This window comes from Ovis aries, chromosome 12 (assembly GCF_016772045.2).
Source record: "Ovis aries strain OAR_USU_Benz2616 breed Rambouillet chromosome 12, ARS-UI_Ramb_v3.0, whole genome shotgun sequence".
NCBI classification, from domain to species: Eukaryota; Metazoa; Chordata; class Mammalia; order Artiodactyla; family Bovidae; genus Ovis; species Ovis aries.
The window spans coordinates 53,189,205-53,203,550 of NC_056065.1; the positions used below are offsets into that span (position 1 = coordinate 53,189,205).

The 14,346-nt window shown below is 42.9% G+C and overlaps 1 protein-coding gene across 5 annotated transcripts in view; it reads right to left on the minus strand.

The window, feature by feature from the left end:
- Positions 1–13,963, minus strand: part of PRDM2 (PR/SET domain 2) — a 131,912-nt gene extending 117,949 nt beyond the window's left edge. For all 5 annotated transcript variants that reach the window (XM_042257443.1, XM_042257444.1, XM_027975876.2 and 2 more), the window contains exon 1: positions 13,840–13,963. The gene's annotated coding sequence lies outside the window, so the exon portion shown is untranslated. The remainder of the gene's footprint in view (positions 1–13,839) is intronic.
- Positions 13,964–14,346: the final 383 nt, after the last annotated feature.

The window sequence follows — 14,346 nt, forward strand, 5'->3', positions numbered from 1 at the left end:
AGCAGCAACAATATCATTTCTTTCCAAAAACTAGAAGGACCTTAACATCTTTAAAGGCTCACTACTTATTCTTGACGCTGTATGCTTGGACCCTCCTCTCCATCACTTCTAATCCTAATTGCTAAAAACAAGACCCTCTTTTTTTTTTTCTTTCTCTCTCTTGACTCACAATATTATCAGATTATATATCTAAAATATTTTACAATAATCAAAAACATCAAAAATCTAACACTGACTTCTCAAATGATATTTTAAATTAGGATATTAAACTATACTAAAAGCAAGAGATGTTACAATAAAAGAATTAAGATTTTGGCAGTGTCTCTCAACACAGGACCATTGCATTTTGAGCTGAGTACTCACTCCAGTGCGGGACTGTCCCTTTCATTAAGGCCACTTAGCTCTGCACTGCGAAATCAATGCCAGCAGCTCCCTCTGAGCATCTTGTCAACCAAAACTACCCACACACATATCCCCAGATCCCCTTCTGGTGAAGAACCTCTGAACTGTAGTAATCATGTACTACCTGCACTATGATAATACATTTTAAAGCAACTATAGATTCTAAACTCTGTTATTGGAATAACTTCCTTAAGATTCCTCCAGGATTGCAAAACCCCTATGGAAGTGCATGGCAATTCTACGTAACTTTTACATTCAGTGTTGACTTTAACAGCACTGATTTATATACCCACCTTTCTAATACAGTTATCTCAGGGTCTGTGTTTTATCAAACATGGTAACTTGAAGTATCAATCATACCAGTGTAGCGGCCGAGAGGAATCTTTTCACACCCACCACTGAAACTGAGGAAGTCTATCAAACTTTAAATAAAATGCTTAATAATTAAGTTCCTCCAATTTTCCAGTGGCAAATAATGAAAAACTTAAAATCCTGGACTTTTCTGACCATAGATTCTTAGTTTCTTGTTTGGATTTCTATGCCTGACCAAACCTTCTTTAAAATGTCTACATTTCCTTCCATTCTACCTGCTGATGTCTTTCAGATAAACTACATTAGACAGATTCACAAATTTAGAGCACGTGAATTTCTATCACCAAATATACTTCACTAACAGCACATACTCTTAGAAAACTAAAAGTTTGATCTTGATTTTACTGATCCAAGGTTTTAATAACATACATGTACTTTACTTTTCAAGATACTGCTTCCAAATTCTAGGACAAATCATCTGTACAAATATTTAATTTAGTAATATCATAAAGATGATTTAACTATATCAGTATGATCAGTATGAATACAGCAACAATAAAATAATTAGGAGGGTCTTTATTCAAATACTGGTCCCTTAGAAGGTCAAGACAATCTGAACAACTATTAAGCTGATGTCATCTGACACGGCAGCCAGAGACCAGAAAATCTAGAAATATGCAGGAAACCCCATACAAACAGGCAGTTTCAGGGTCAGACCATCCCTGCAGGCCCAGCCATACTTCTATCACATCATCTGAGATAAGGCAGATCAACCAAAAGACAGACACAGACTAACATTAATGCAATACATATAACACATCAAACTGTCGTATCTGTCCTTTGTAGACTTGTGAAGCCTACAAAACAATATGAAAAGCCTTTAAAGAAAAAGCAATAGCAGATTCTTTAAGACTAGTCTAAGTCTGAGAGGAAGGGCAAAGAGTTAGGAAAATAAATATTTGATTTGCACATTCACTATGTGCACGCTAAGTCACTTCAGTTGTGTCCGACTCTTTGCGACCCCACTTTGTAGTCTGCCAGGCTCCTCTGCCAATGGGATTCTCCAGGCAAGAACACTGAAGTGGGTTGTCATGCCCTCCTCCAGGGGACGTTCCTTACCCAGGGATTGAAACGGTGTCTCTTATGTCTCCTACATTGCAGGCGGGCTCTTTACCACTAGCACCACCTGGAAAGTCCACCTGTAAGTTACTGATATTCAGTTCAGTTCAGTCACTCAGTCCTGTCCAACTCTTTGCAACCCCATGAACTGCAGCACACCTGGCAACTCCTGGAGCTTGCTCAAACTCATGTCCATCAAGTTAGCGATGCCATCCAACCATCTCATTCTCTGTCATCCCCTTCTCCTCCTGCCTTCAATCTTTCCCAGCATAAGGGTCTTTTCTTTTGACTCAATTTAGGTTTTGGGGGGGGGGGGGCGCTATTTGGAAAATAAATTATTCGCTCAGAGGCCACTGTTATAATTATTTTCTTAGATTACAAATTCCACATTGTAACATAAAGATTGGAAAAGATCAGTCTTTATTCCAATCTCAAAGAAAGAAGATGCCAAAAAATGTTCAAACTACCATACAATTGTGCTCATTTCACATGATAGCAACTAACCAGTTATGACCAATCTAGACAGCATATTAAAAAGTCTGTCTAGTCAAAGCTATGGTTCTTCCAGTAGTCATGTATGGATGTGAGGGTTGGACCATAAATAAAGCTGACGCTGAAGAATTGATGCTTTTGAGCTGTGGTGTTGGAGAAGACTCTTGAGAGTCCCTTGGACTGCAAGGAGATCCAACCACTCCATCCTAAAGGAGATCAGTCCTGGGTGTTCATTGGAAGGACTGAAGCTGAATCTCCAGTATTTTGGCCACCTGATGGGAAGAGCTGATTCATAAAGATCCTGATGCTGGGAAAGATTGAGGCAGGAAGAGAAGGGGGCGAGAGAGGATGAGATGATTGGATGGCATCATTGACTCAATGGACATGAATATGAGCAAACTCCAGGAGATAGTGAAGGACAGGGAAGCCTGGCGTGCTACAGTCCAAGACGGTCAGACACAACCTAGTGACTGAACAACAACAAGATAAAGACTCAGAAGAAACTAACTAACTGGACAAACAGTAAAACAGAAATAAGATAAGTGGCATGACTGCAGCAAAATTTTAAAAATCAAAATTACGTTGAAAACATGGACTAAAAGAAAAAGTTTTAAAAATATCACTGTGTAAAAGAAGTCTTGGAATGTTTATGACCTACATAAGAAAAGAAAAATAATTCTAAAACTAATCACTACATAAAGCAGATCTCTCATGGTAAATGAATATCACTGTGGCAAACACCGAGATGATCAACCTTTTAGCAGAGTAGATTTGCAGATTTACACTGTAAATCTTAACTTTCTCTGACCAAAGATTCTTGCAGTCCCCAGAAACTTTTAGAAAAATAATTAAAATATCCAAAGCATGCCAACTTCTCAAAGGCAGTTTTCATTAACAAACACAGCTAATGTACTATCAAAAACTACCATTCACAATTCCTACCAAAAGAATGGAATCACCAAGTTACAATCTATAAACTCCAGCTATCAAAATGAAAGCATCTAGCATCCATTCTTGGGGATTAAGAAGAATCACATAATTCATAAATACTGAATCTGCCTAGGAATTTGCTAAATGAAGTCATTCAGTTTCCTTTTCTAAAATTATACATAAAATACCACTGAAATAATCATCCAGAACATTTAGTTTCACACTGAAAAATATACCCCCAACTTTCCTTTAAAACGACAGGCTTTCATTAGGGGGTGGGGGGGTGGGGTGTGTGTCTGTGTGTGTGTGTGTGTGTGTGTGTGTGTGTGTGTGTGTGTGTGTGAAGAGAAAAAAACAGATTTGAGAATACAGCAAAGATTTGGCAACCCTTTGGTGAGTGAAGTTAAAGTCACTCAGTCGTGTCCAACTCTTTGTGACCTCATGGACTATACAATCCATGGAATTCTCCAGGCCAGAATACTACAGTGGGTAGTCTTTCCCTTCTCCAGGGGATCTTCCCAACCCAGGAATCAAACCCAGGTTTCCCGCAGTGCAGGCGGATTCTTTACCAGCTGAGCCACCAGGGAAGCCCAAGAATACTGCAATGGGTAGCCTTTCCCTTCTCCAGAGGATCTTCCAGATCCAGGAATCGAACCAGGGTCTCCTGCATTTCAGGTGGATTATTTACCAACTGAGCTATCAGGTAATAACCCTTTGGTAAGTCGGACAATATGAACTCTTACAGCTTAAAACTTCTCATGCCTCTCACCCTCTAGAATGATTTCTAGCCAAGGCAAAAGCAACAGTATAACAGCACATCAAGAGAGGAATTTCCCAAACTCAAGTGTGTATTAAGAGATATAAAGAACTTAATGCCCACAAATAAATCAGTAATTTATCCTATTTCAATATATTGGTTTCCTCAGTGATACCTTGAAAACCACAGACAAATATCCCAGGGCCTGATTCCCCAAATTCATAGAGCAGAGTGTCCTGACACCAACCTAAATAAGGAGGCAGAGTTTAGAGAATTTACTCCAGGTAGAACTTGACGGGCTCCCTGGTAGCTCAGATGGTGAAGAATCTGCCGACAATGCAAGAGACCTGGGTTCAATTCCTGGTTTGGGAAGATCCCTCGGAGAAGGAAATGGCAACCCACTCCAGTATTCTTGCCTGGGAAAGTACAGGAACACTGGAGCCTGGTGGGCTACAGTCCACAGAGAGCAGAGTCAGACACAACTGAGCAACTAACACAACACAGGAGAACTTGACATTGACAACGCAGTTCCCCTAAAAGTGAGAGGAAGACGAGATCTGCTGTTTCGAATGGCTTCAGAGCCACAGAGCTCTGATGGGATGAGGTTGATTAGTTTTGTCTGAAATATCTCTAAGTTAAACAACACCATAGTAGAATGTTTAATAAGAGACCAGCAGATAACTAGGAGAGTAATATGAATGCAAATTTAGATTATGGCAGTCTAGGGGCCTTTTCTTCCCCTAAAATATCTCTCCATTACTTGAAAAAAAATTTTTTTAATATAAGGGAAAATTTTCAAGAAACACCTCTCCAAGCATTCACTAATAAAGGGCTAACAATAAATGTATAGCAAGCGCTGATTATTTATCATTTACCTGGTAATGTTAGGGATGGCTATCACATGCACTCTCTTACTCTAAAGTGAAAGTGAAAGGGCTTCCCTGGTGGCTCAGCTGGTAAAGAATCCACCTGCAATGTGGGAGACCTGGGTTCGATCCCTGGGTTGGGAAGATCCCCTGGAGAAGGGAAAGGCTACCCACTCCAGTATTCTGGCCTGGAGAATTCCATGGATTGTACAGTTCATGAGTTCACGCAGTAGCAAAGAGTCGGACATGACTGAGCAACTTTCACTTTCTTATAATTCTGATTAAATGTATACACCTACGTCATTATATTATGCTGAACATATAATTTACTACATCAAAACTTTTAGGTTTTGTTTTGGGTTTCTACAAAAATTCTACAGGTGTTCTAGCCAGTCTCTGCTGTCTGATGAGAACTATGCACAGATTCAAGATCATTATTATAATTCCCATCTCTCTGCTGAAAATTATAACTAACCAACTGTTGACTATGTATTCTCCATATATTCTGCAAAACAGCATTAAACTCAAAGAATTTCCTATAAAATGATGCTTTTGTAACATCTTCCCATGTTAGCTGCATTAAAAACTTAAAATTATTATACAAAGAAAATTAAGCTGATTCTTTTCTCACATCCAAGCTTCCAACTCAAACACAGACTTTCTACAAGGAGTTGCCCCATGACAGCTCACTTCACAATTTCCCAAATAAAATGTACTCTCAATTAACCCTTCGAGTTACTATTCTTCACTGGAGTTCCCAAAGCAGATGTAACTGATGTGATTAAACATTAAAAATTAAGGGACTTTCAGGAACCCTGCAAAATACTTGTGAATTTTCTGTAAAGGGGACGAAAGCTTCAGTACTGTGAGGAAATGGTCTTGCCACTCAATATGCATCTTTTCAAACCTGAGCGTCAATATAGTCATCTTACAAGTGGCTGCTCAGAGGCTTTCTGGTTTCTCCTATACAATAAAGTATATAGGAAAACTCACCCTCCACACACTACACATAAATGACAAGGAGACTTCTGAAACTCTTAAGTGAACAACCTATAGCAAAATTACAAGTTACACCAGATAAGAGTAACAACTATATTTTGCTAATATGCCAGGGTCAACAGTCAGTGCATTTCTTGAGATTTTCTCCCAGGAGTTTATTATTATTTTGGTAGGGAGCAACTCTTCTACTTTAAATGAGACCTGAAGTTTGGAGTCTATCCTCTAAATATGTAACTATTTCTAGTCTCAACAGCATTTTAAAGTAACAGCAACACCTACAGTTTGCAGGGGCTTCCCCGGTGGCTCAGTGGTAAAGAATCCTCCTGCCAGTGCAGGAGACCTGGGTTTGATCCCCGGGTTGGGAAGATCCCCTGAAGAAGGAAATGGCAACCCACTCCAGTATTTTTGCCTAAGAAATCCCACCGACAGAGGAGCCTGGCAGGCTACAGTTCACGGGGTCGCAAAAGAGGTGGACACAACTTAGCAACTAAACAACAAAAACTGTTTGCAAAGTGATGTTTGTGTACTGCTCTACAGTTTAAGTAAAGAGACACAGATGTATAGAACAGCCTTTTGGACTCTGTGGGAGAGGGTGAGGGTGGGATGATTTGGGAGAATGGCATTGAAACATGCATATTATCATATGTGAAACAGATCGCCAGTCCAGGTTCGATAGACAGGATGCTCAGGGCTGGTGCACTGGGATGACCCAGAGGGACAGTATGGGGAGGGAGGTGGGAGGGGGGTTCAAGATGGGGAACACGTGTACACCCATGGTGGATTCATGTCGATATATGGCAAAACCAATACATTACGATAAGTAATTAGCCTCCAATTAAAATAAATAAATTTTAAAAAAAAGAAGTTCTAATACATATATGAATTTTTATTGTTTAAAGGAAAGTATGTTTCCTCAACTTCTCCACGACTCAGTAACTGAACAACACATCTTCTCAAAATAAATAATTAGTGGTTCTGGTTTCAAGGTAAAGAGGAATGCCTCCCCCTAGCCGGGGACTCAACATATGACACAGAGGATGAAGGACCACCTCTTGGTGCCACCGGCTGGAGTAAGCCAGGCAGTGCCCCTCAAGTCGGGGTGTGTGCCGAGCCCACAGCTTTGTCACACTGCAGACGCAACAGTTCTTGGGGCATCTGTTGTTGTTGTTCAGTCACTCAGTCCTGTCTGACTCTTTGTGACCCCATGGATGCCAGCACGCCAGGCTTCCCTGTCCTACACCATCTTCCGGAGTTTGCTCAAATCATGTCCACTGAGTCAGTAATGCCATCCAACCATCTCGTCCTCTGCATCCCCTTCTCCTCCTGCCTTCAATCTTTCCCAGCATAAAGGGTGGTGTCTGAGTTCAGGTTAAAAGTAAACCTGACATGTAGGAAATGTTCCTCAAAGATAGTGAAGAAGTCAGTATCCACCCAGTCCCCTCCTGACACAAATCCGGAGGGTCTTTAGAGAAAGATGGAAAAAAGGATTTTCTTAAAAACAGAGCCAGTGAACGCGTGTGGGCAGGAGGAGCCCAGGGAAACAGCCTGCTTCCAGGGCTGCCCATCAGGAGGGCAGCTTTGCCCTGGGGTGGGTAACACGCCCCAGAAAAGTTTGAGAACTGCCACAAACCAAGTGAGGCCTAACAATGTAGGAAGGTTAAACTGACAGGTTAAGAGTGAAGAGGAAGGAGAGGAAAGGGCAGCCAGAAAAACTGGGGCCAGGCAAGCCGGCTAAGAATCTGGATGATAAGCAATAAACCTTTGAAACCCTCATGATAGCAGAAAAGAAATGAAAAATGTGACTAATGCTGTAGAGGAAGAATGAACAGAATGTGTTTTCAAACCTAACAGGAGGTAAAAAGAGATGGTGAAGATGAGTTCAACAAAATCTGGAATGTAACTGACAAGAAGAATGAGTGTATTTTAAAGACAGATAAGCCAGGAGTACAGGTAGCATTTAAGTGGAAGGTGGTAAGTTCCATTTTAGAGACTCTGAGAAGAGGGGCCAGACAGCCATGGAAAACTGCATCCATTAAATGGGGAAAAAAGTCCCAGCACAGACTGTCTTCAAGGAGGGGGACTGAGATTTAGAAGTCTTCAGCCACAAGGGGGTGCCTAGGGACAGAGGAAAGTGTGTTGGTCTAGTTGCTGAGTCGTGTTGCCCTCCAGGCTCCTCTGTCCATAGAATTCTCCAGGCAGGAATACTGGAGTGGGTAGCTATTCCCTTCTCCAGGGGATCTTCCTGACCCGGGGATTGAACCTGGGTCTCCTGCATTGCAGGCAGATTCTTTACCTTCTGAGCCACCAGGGGAAGACCCAGAGACAGAGGAAATCCCAAGGGAAAAAATACCCAGCAAAAGTATAGAAGACAAAGGACTGGGCTTTGTGAAAGGCATGGAGGAAAGAAGGAAAAAAGTTTCCCCTTTCACCATGTTCAGCAGAGGGAGGATGGGATAAGTAAAAAAACTTTAGGACTCAGAAATAACCTGGAAGGATTTCTCTTCTAAGAAATCCTCGTGCCACATTAGCCTTCAATGGGCTTCCCTGGTGGTTCAGTGGTAAAGAATCCGCCTGCCAATGCAGGAGATGTGGGCTGGATTCCTGGGTGGGGAACACTCCCTGGACAAGGAAATGGCAACCCACTCCAGGGTTCTCGCCTGGGAAATGCCATGGACAGAGGGGCCTGGCGGGCTACAGTCCACAGGTTGCAAAAGAGTCAGAAGTGACTTAGAGACTAAAGAACAACATCCCTCAATACCTATTTTTAAAAAAAATTAGGCAAATGCTAGTTTTGTTTTTGAAAAACCTAAAGAATCTCAAATTGCTTGCTCACATGTTCATCTGTTCATCTTAAAATATCCGAATAAAAGATGGAGGTAATCACTGTACTCACTTTTCAAATACAAAGAGGAGAGAGAGGGTAACTGTCCTACCCCTCCCACTGCCAGAAATAATGCCGCCCCTGAACATAGCTGGGATATAGTTCGTCCTGTATATCGAGGCAGCACTCTATTACCAGAGAACTGCACTGACACAAAATTCATCTCCCAAACCAAGGGGACTGAGCTGCTCAACAACCTCAGGCAGCAGAGCTTCACACATCTGTCCTAAGACTCCTTCCTTTTTAAAATTCCTTCTTTTAGGTACTTTAATATTAGGCCTTTCAGGATGATGGCAGTCCCGAGAATAAATCTCATGGACTGGGAAATATTTAGGATCTAGTTTTCATAATGATCCTCCAATGTATGCTTAATTTACGTGGTGTTAAAAAGGCTTTATGAAATGGGCAGCATTCATACTTGTATATAAGGGCTGGTGAATCTCACAACTCTTTTCAAATATTGATGGCATCATTTAAATTACTTGAAAATGCCACAGAATTTTTCCACCAGAATTTAACATAGTCTTAGTGGAACTACATACAAGCACATGTAAAATCTGTAGGTGTTACCAATTTCCAGACAGGCTGCCCATTGTAATCAAACTAACAGTTGCATTTTGCTTTCCATATTTCAGGCAAGCTATGCCAAGAAATAATTTAGCTCTTTCAAAGCAAAGCCTATCATATGATTTATTGCAAGAGGTACAAAATATCCTTTTCACTGAAATGGCTAGCAAATATATAAGTATTCAGTTGCATGTTCCAAAGGACTAATAAATGAAAACAGAGTAGATGACATGAACCAAGACTCTAAGAAAAAACATTATACTGTACTGAGAAAAATATTATAAGCATATTTCACTCCAAATGAACCAGATTTATTACATACAATAACTCTAATTCATGCTTCAGGGAAGTGGAGGTAGGGAAAGAAAGGCATTCTCTTTAAGAAAAAACAGTTAAATGACATAAGCATTCATTCCAGTGAATGAATGTGATTCTGTATATTCAGATATTCTGTCATTCAGAAAACAACTCCATTACCAAATGTGGTTCAAGAGCGCCTCTCTTTTTTTCAGTCAGTTCTAACACTATTATTATTATTACTATTATTATAACTTATTAAAGGTTATTTATGCCACGATAAAAATTCAATCTATACTATCTATTCTTTTAAAGCATTCAAATAAAGACCTGACAACTTACATTTTCCCCCCCAGGGGAAGGTGCAGGTTTGTCGCAAATATCAATAACCTATCTGTAAGTTATAAAGTAATAAACTTAGCTAAACACTGCAAAAATCAATTTTATTTCTTCAGGACAAATTTTTCACTTTCAGTTCATAACCCTGAATTGTTTTTTTGTTTTGTTTTTTTTAAAAAAGGAAATTTTAGAAAAAATTAGTTAGGCTTCTTCCTGCAATATTCAAGGGGCTGCTTCACGAAGTTCCATTTTCTAGAAGAAAAGACCACTGTTTTTGTGCTATTCAGTATAACAGACCACAAGCTTAAATTATTCACCATGTTTCAAGTCTATGAAAATTTAAAGTTCATAATCATTTAATCTACATACTGGGAATGCTGATCCTTTATCAGGAAAACTTCTCCATAGTTTCCGTGTTACCTCAAGTTCCTTTATCTCTTGCCATGAAAGGGGCACCAAAGCAAAACTGCCGAAAGTGACCATTCAACAGAGTCATAAAATTGGGAGTGCCCTAGTGGTACAATGGTTAAGACTGTTCATTGCCAATGTAGGAGGCACGGGTTTGATCCCTCACGGAGGAACAAGGAGCCTACATGCCATGCAGCACAGCCAAAAGATTTTTTTTTAAAAATTAAATGGACAAAGTCATAAAACCAAACTCAGGAAAAGAACTTCCACCTGTAACAAGCCTGTTCCCTGGCTTCAAGGGGAACTTCACATAAACGAGTGGCATATATTCTTACAGTTCTTTGACTACAGAGATTCCATAAACCACTTCTATGATTCAACCATCCAGTGAGATGGGCCTTCCTTTAAAGCAGTGGCTAAAAACTGGGGTAGCTCTAAAGGGACATCTTGCAATGTCTGGAGGGTTTATGGATTGTCACAACTTGGGCGGTGGGGGTGCCACTGGCATCTGGTGGGCAAAGGTCAGGGACGCTGCCAGATATCCTACAGGGTACAGGACAGTTCCCACGACAAAGAATGATCCAGCCCCACAACCATGTTGAGGTTAAGAAACCTTGTTTCAATGAGATCTAAGTACTACTTTCAGTCACCCTATGAAGATGATATTATTGGCTATAAGTATAAGCATCTAATTTCGAAAGGAGAGGGCCAGAACAGTATCCCAGACCTCTAAGCAAACCCTCGGAGGAGCGAAGGCATAGCTGATGAGCTCTAGGCAAACTGCACAGCCCTGGACAGATGTCAGCAGGATCAGCAGTCACCACTGTCGGGTAACGTCCCCATCACCTGGAAACTCCCTGGATCTACATGTTGCCACACAAGCTTGACAATTTCCCCGCACTGTCCACCTACTCCCTCTTTGCTCCCCACTACGGAGTTTTCTAAGGCAGCCCACGGGCTTTTTTTTTTCTTCTGCGCGAGGATTAAAAACAGCATGAAAAGCAAGTCAGAAGACATGAAAATAGTAAATAACCTAAGGTACTTTCCATCCCGGAAAGTCTATGATTTAACAGGACTTAAAAGGTTTGTAAATCAGATCTGGAACTTGAAAAGAGCTGGGCAGCTTAAAGAAACAGTCCCAGGAATAAACAAACATCTAAGGTAAAATAATCATCAAAAGAATATTCGTGCAGATATATGTCTGTAACTGCACAGACCCAGATGAGGGAGAATAAAACGGAGCTGAAATGGAGCACTATTTCTTCAAACTGCACTGGCAGGAAAAATGAGTCTTTAGAGGATAAAAAACAGAATTTATATTTTTCACGTATCTTAAAAGATGACAGGGCTTGAAAATCCACAATAGAAAAAACTTTTAAACAAATCTTAAAGAAAAGAAAATCTCAAGCTGTTGAAACCTTATTGATCAATACGGAATTGATAAATAAATTATGGCCCACCCTATACAATGTGGCCATTAAAAATCGCATTGAAGATTTAGTGGCATGGATATATGCTCACAATATCATAAAAGAAGAGAGATTATAAACAATATATAGCATATGATATCTATCCCGTACAAAGTGCAAACATATAGAAGTGAATAAATATAAACAAGGAAAGAAAATATACACACGCACACCGAGAGACAGTAAGGAGGAGGTCTGCCAAAATGTTCACAGTGGTTATCTGACTGGGAAGGGATTCCTTCTTTGTGTTTTTCTCTATTTTCAGTGAGATTCTTTTGTTCCGTTTTGTACTTACAAAACTAACACGTTATTACAGATTTACGCCCAATTGTTTCAGGAACTGTCCACAAAATGAGAAAATACAAATGTGAACCTGCCGACTTTTCAGTGAAAAAAAAACCATCTTCAGAATCAACAAAAATGAACCTCTACTGAGCGCTTTGATTATGCACGTGGTGATTTTCTAAGCACTTCAAATATATTAACTTATTTAAACCAAACCGAATTAGATGTGTAAAAAGAGCCCTGGAATACTAGAAGCTGTGAACAAATGTCAGTCCCACTATGAATTTCAATCTCAGTTCCCAACGCTTGAAATGAGGGAGCTGGACTATCTTTTAAGATCCTCTCAAGGCTATACTGAGATTCTATGTGTAAACAATGTGGGCAAATGAGTGTTTGTAAGGAAGCCTACAGGAGAATGAAGGGGCAGCTGCATGCCACCTCAAAAACAAGACCAATCTAAAAAGGAATATACAATATGTCTCTCAGTTCCTCCTCCTTAATATCTGTACAGCACATTTCATAACATGTTTTAAAAAAAAATGTTTAAAGGCCTACATTTCCCCAACATACTTGCATGCAACTGATCAAATCGAGATGAAGTCTGGCATCTTAAGAGAACCACTGAAAGGGTCTGTTTGTTGTTAAAAGACTGACTGCTTTTAACAATAATCCTGTAGTAAACAAAAACTTTAATATTTTAATCGCCTTCTGGGTAGGGCCATTTTAGTGTCTGATCAGAGGGATTTAAAAGACTTAACTGGGATTCACCAAAACGCGTTCTGAAATAAAACCAAAACCCCAACATAACGCTCAATGGAAGATGAGGGGCCAGCATGCGTGTCCTCTCTCTGGGGAAATTACAGCTGCGTAGTGGAGGTACTGTGGACTCTCCGGGTCGACGTGGGATTGTTTCCGAAGCTCGTGTCTGGACACATGGTGGGCAGGGGTTTACGCGTGGGTCGGGAGCCACCACGGAGGTGAGGGTAAAGACGCTGACCTGCTTGGTCTACTTCGTGTCTCTCCTGCCACCATCAAAAATAGGTTCGTGGGCATCTTTGGTAACAAAATGCGTAAGAGAGAAATGCGCTGTCTGTTAAACACAAAAACACCGGTGGGTCTGTGATGGGATTATCGCGGGAGAACGTTTCCGAGCTTAAACTACACTTTGTGGATTTAGGAAACACAAAGACGCGAAACACTGAACAAATTCAGAATGCAAGTGTGAGAGACACGTTCGGTTGGAACACACAAAAAGAAGAACAAGATCACTTGAAATTGGAACGGCCCTGGGACCGGTGGGCACCCTCGCGGGCCCAGGACCGGGATCCCGCTGGAGTCGCAGCCGCCCGCCCGGCGCCGCCGCCCGGCAGCCCACCCGCGTACTCCCCGCAGGGCGCGCGGCTAGCCAACGGCGACAAAGCGGACCCCAGAACTTCCCCGCGCCGGGGCCCAAGGCCGGGCCCGGGTGCTCGGCGCGGGAGGGACGGACTCCGGCCGCCCGCGGGCCGCGCCTCATAGCGGGGGGCGCCGCGAGCGCGGGACGCTGAGACCTCGAAGGGGGCGCGCCCGCCGGCCCGCCTGGCCCTGCGCGCCCGGGTCCCCGGCGTGTCGCTCCCGCCGCCGCCGCCGCCGCCTCGCTCCTCGCGGACAGAGACTGGAGTCCCGGCGCGGAGCCCGCCGCCGTCCCGGAAGCCACCCGCCCTGGCTGCTTCTTACCTGGCTGCGCCCGCCGCGCCCCGCGCCTCAGAGCGCCGAGAGCCGCCGCCCGAACCGCCGCCACCGCTCCGCCCGCCCCGGCGCCCGCGGCCGCGCCACCGCCATCTTGGCTCCGGTCGGAAGTGACGTCGGGCGGCGCCGGCCGCGCGACCTCCGGGACCCGCGCCGTCGCCAAGGGCCGCGACCCCCGACTGCGCAGACCCCCGAGGCGCCTCCAGCGGAGGACCCCGACCCCGGCCTCACACACCCGGAGGGCCCCGACCCGGGCCGCCCTGGCTCCGAGGTGTGTTCGCCCGGGATCCCCGACTTCGGTTCTCGCTGGCACGACGACCGGGACTGCTCACGTCCCGACACGCGGCCGTCCTCACAGGGACCCCGAGGACCCCGGCGGCCAGGCCCGGGCTTGCCACCACCAGTCTGCCTGCACCAAAGGCTTGGGATTCTGCGCAATCGAAAGTTACTAGGAGAACCTGGAGGGAAAAAGAAAATGGCTTCATCACTAAGTCC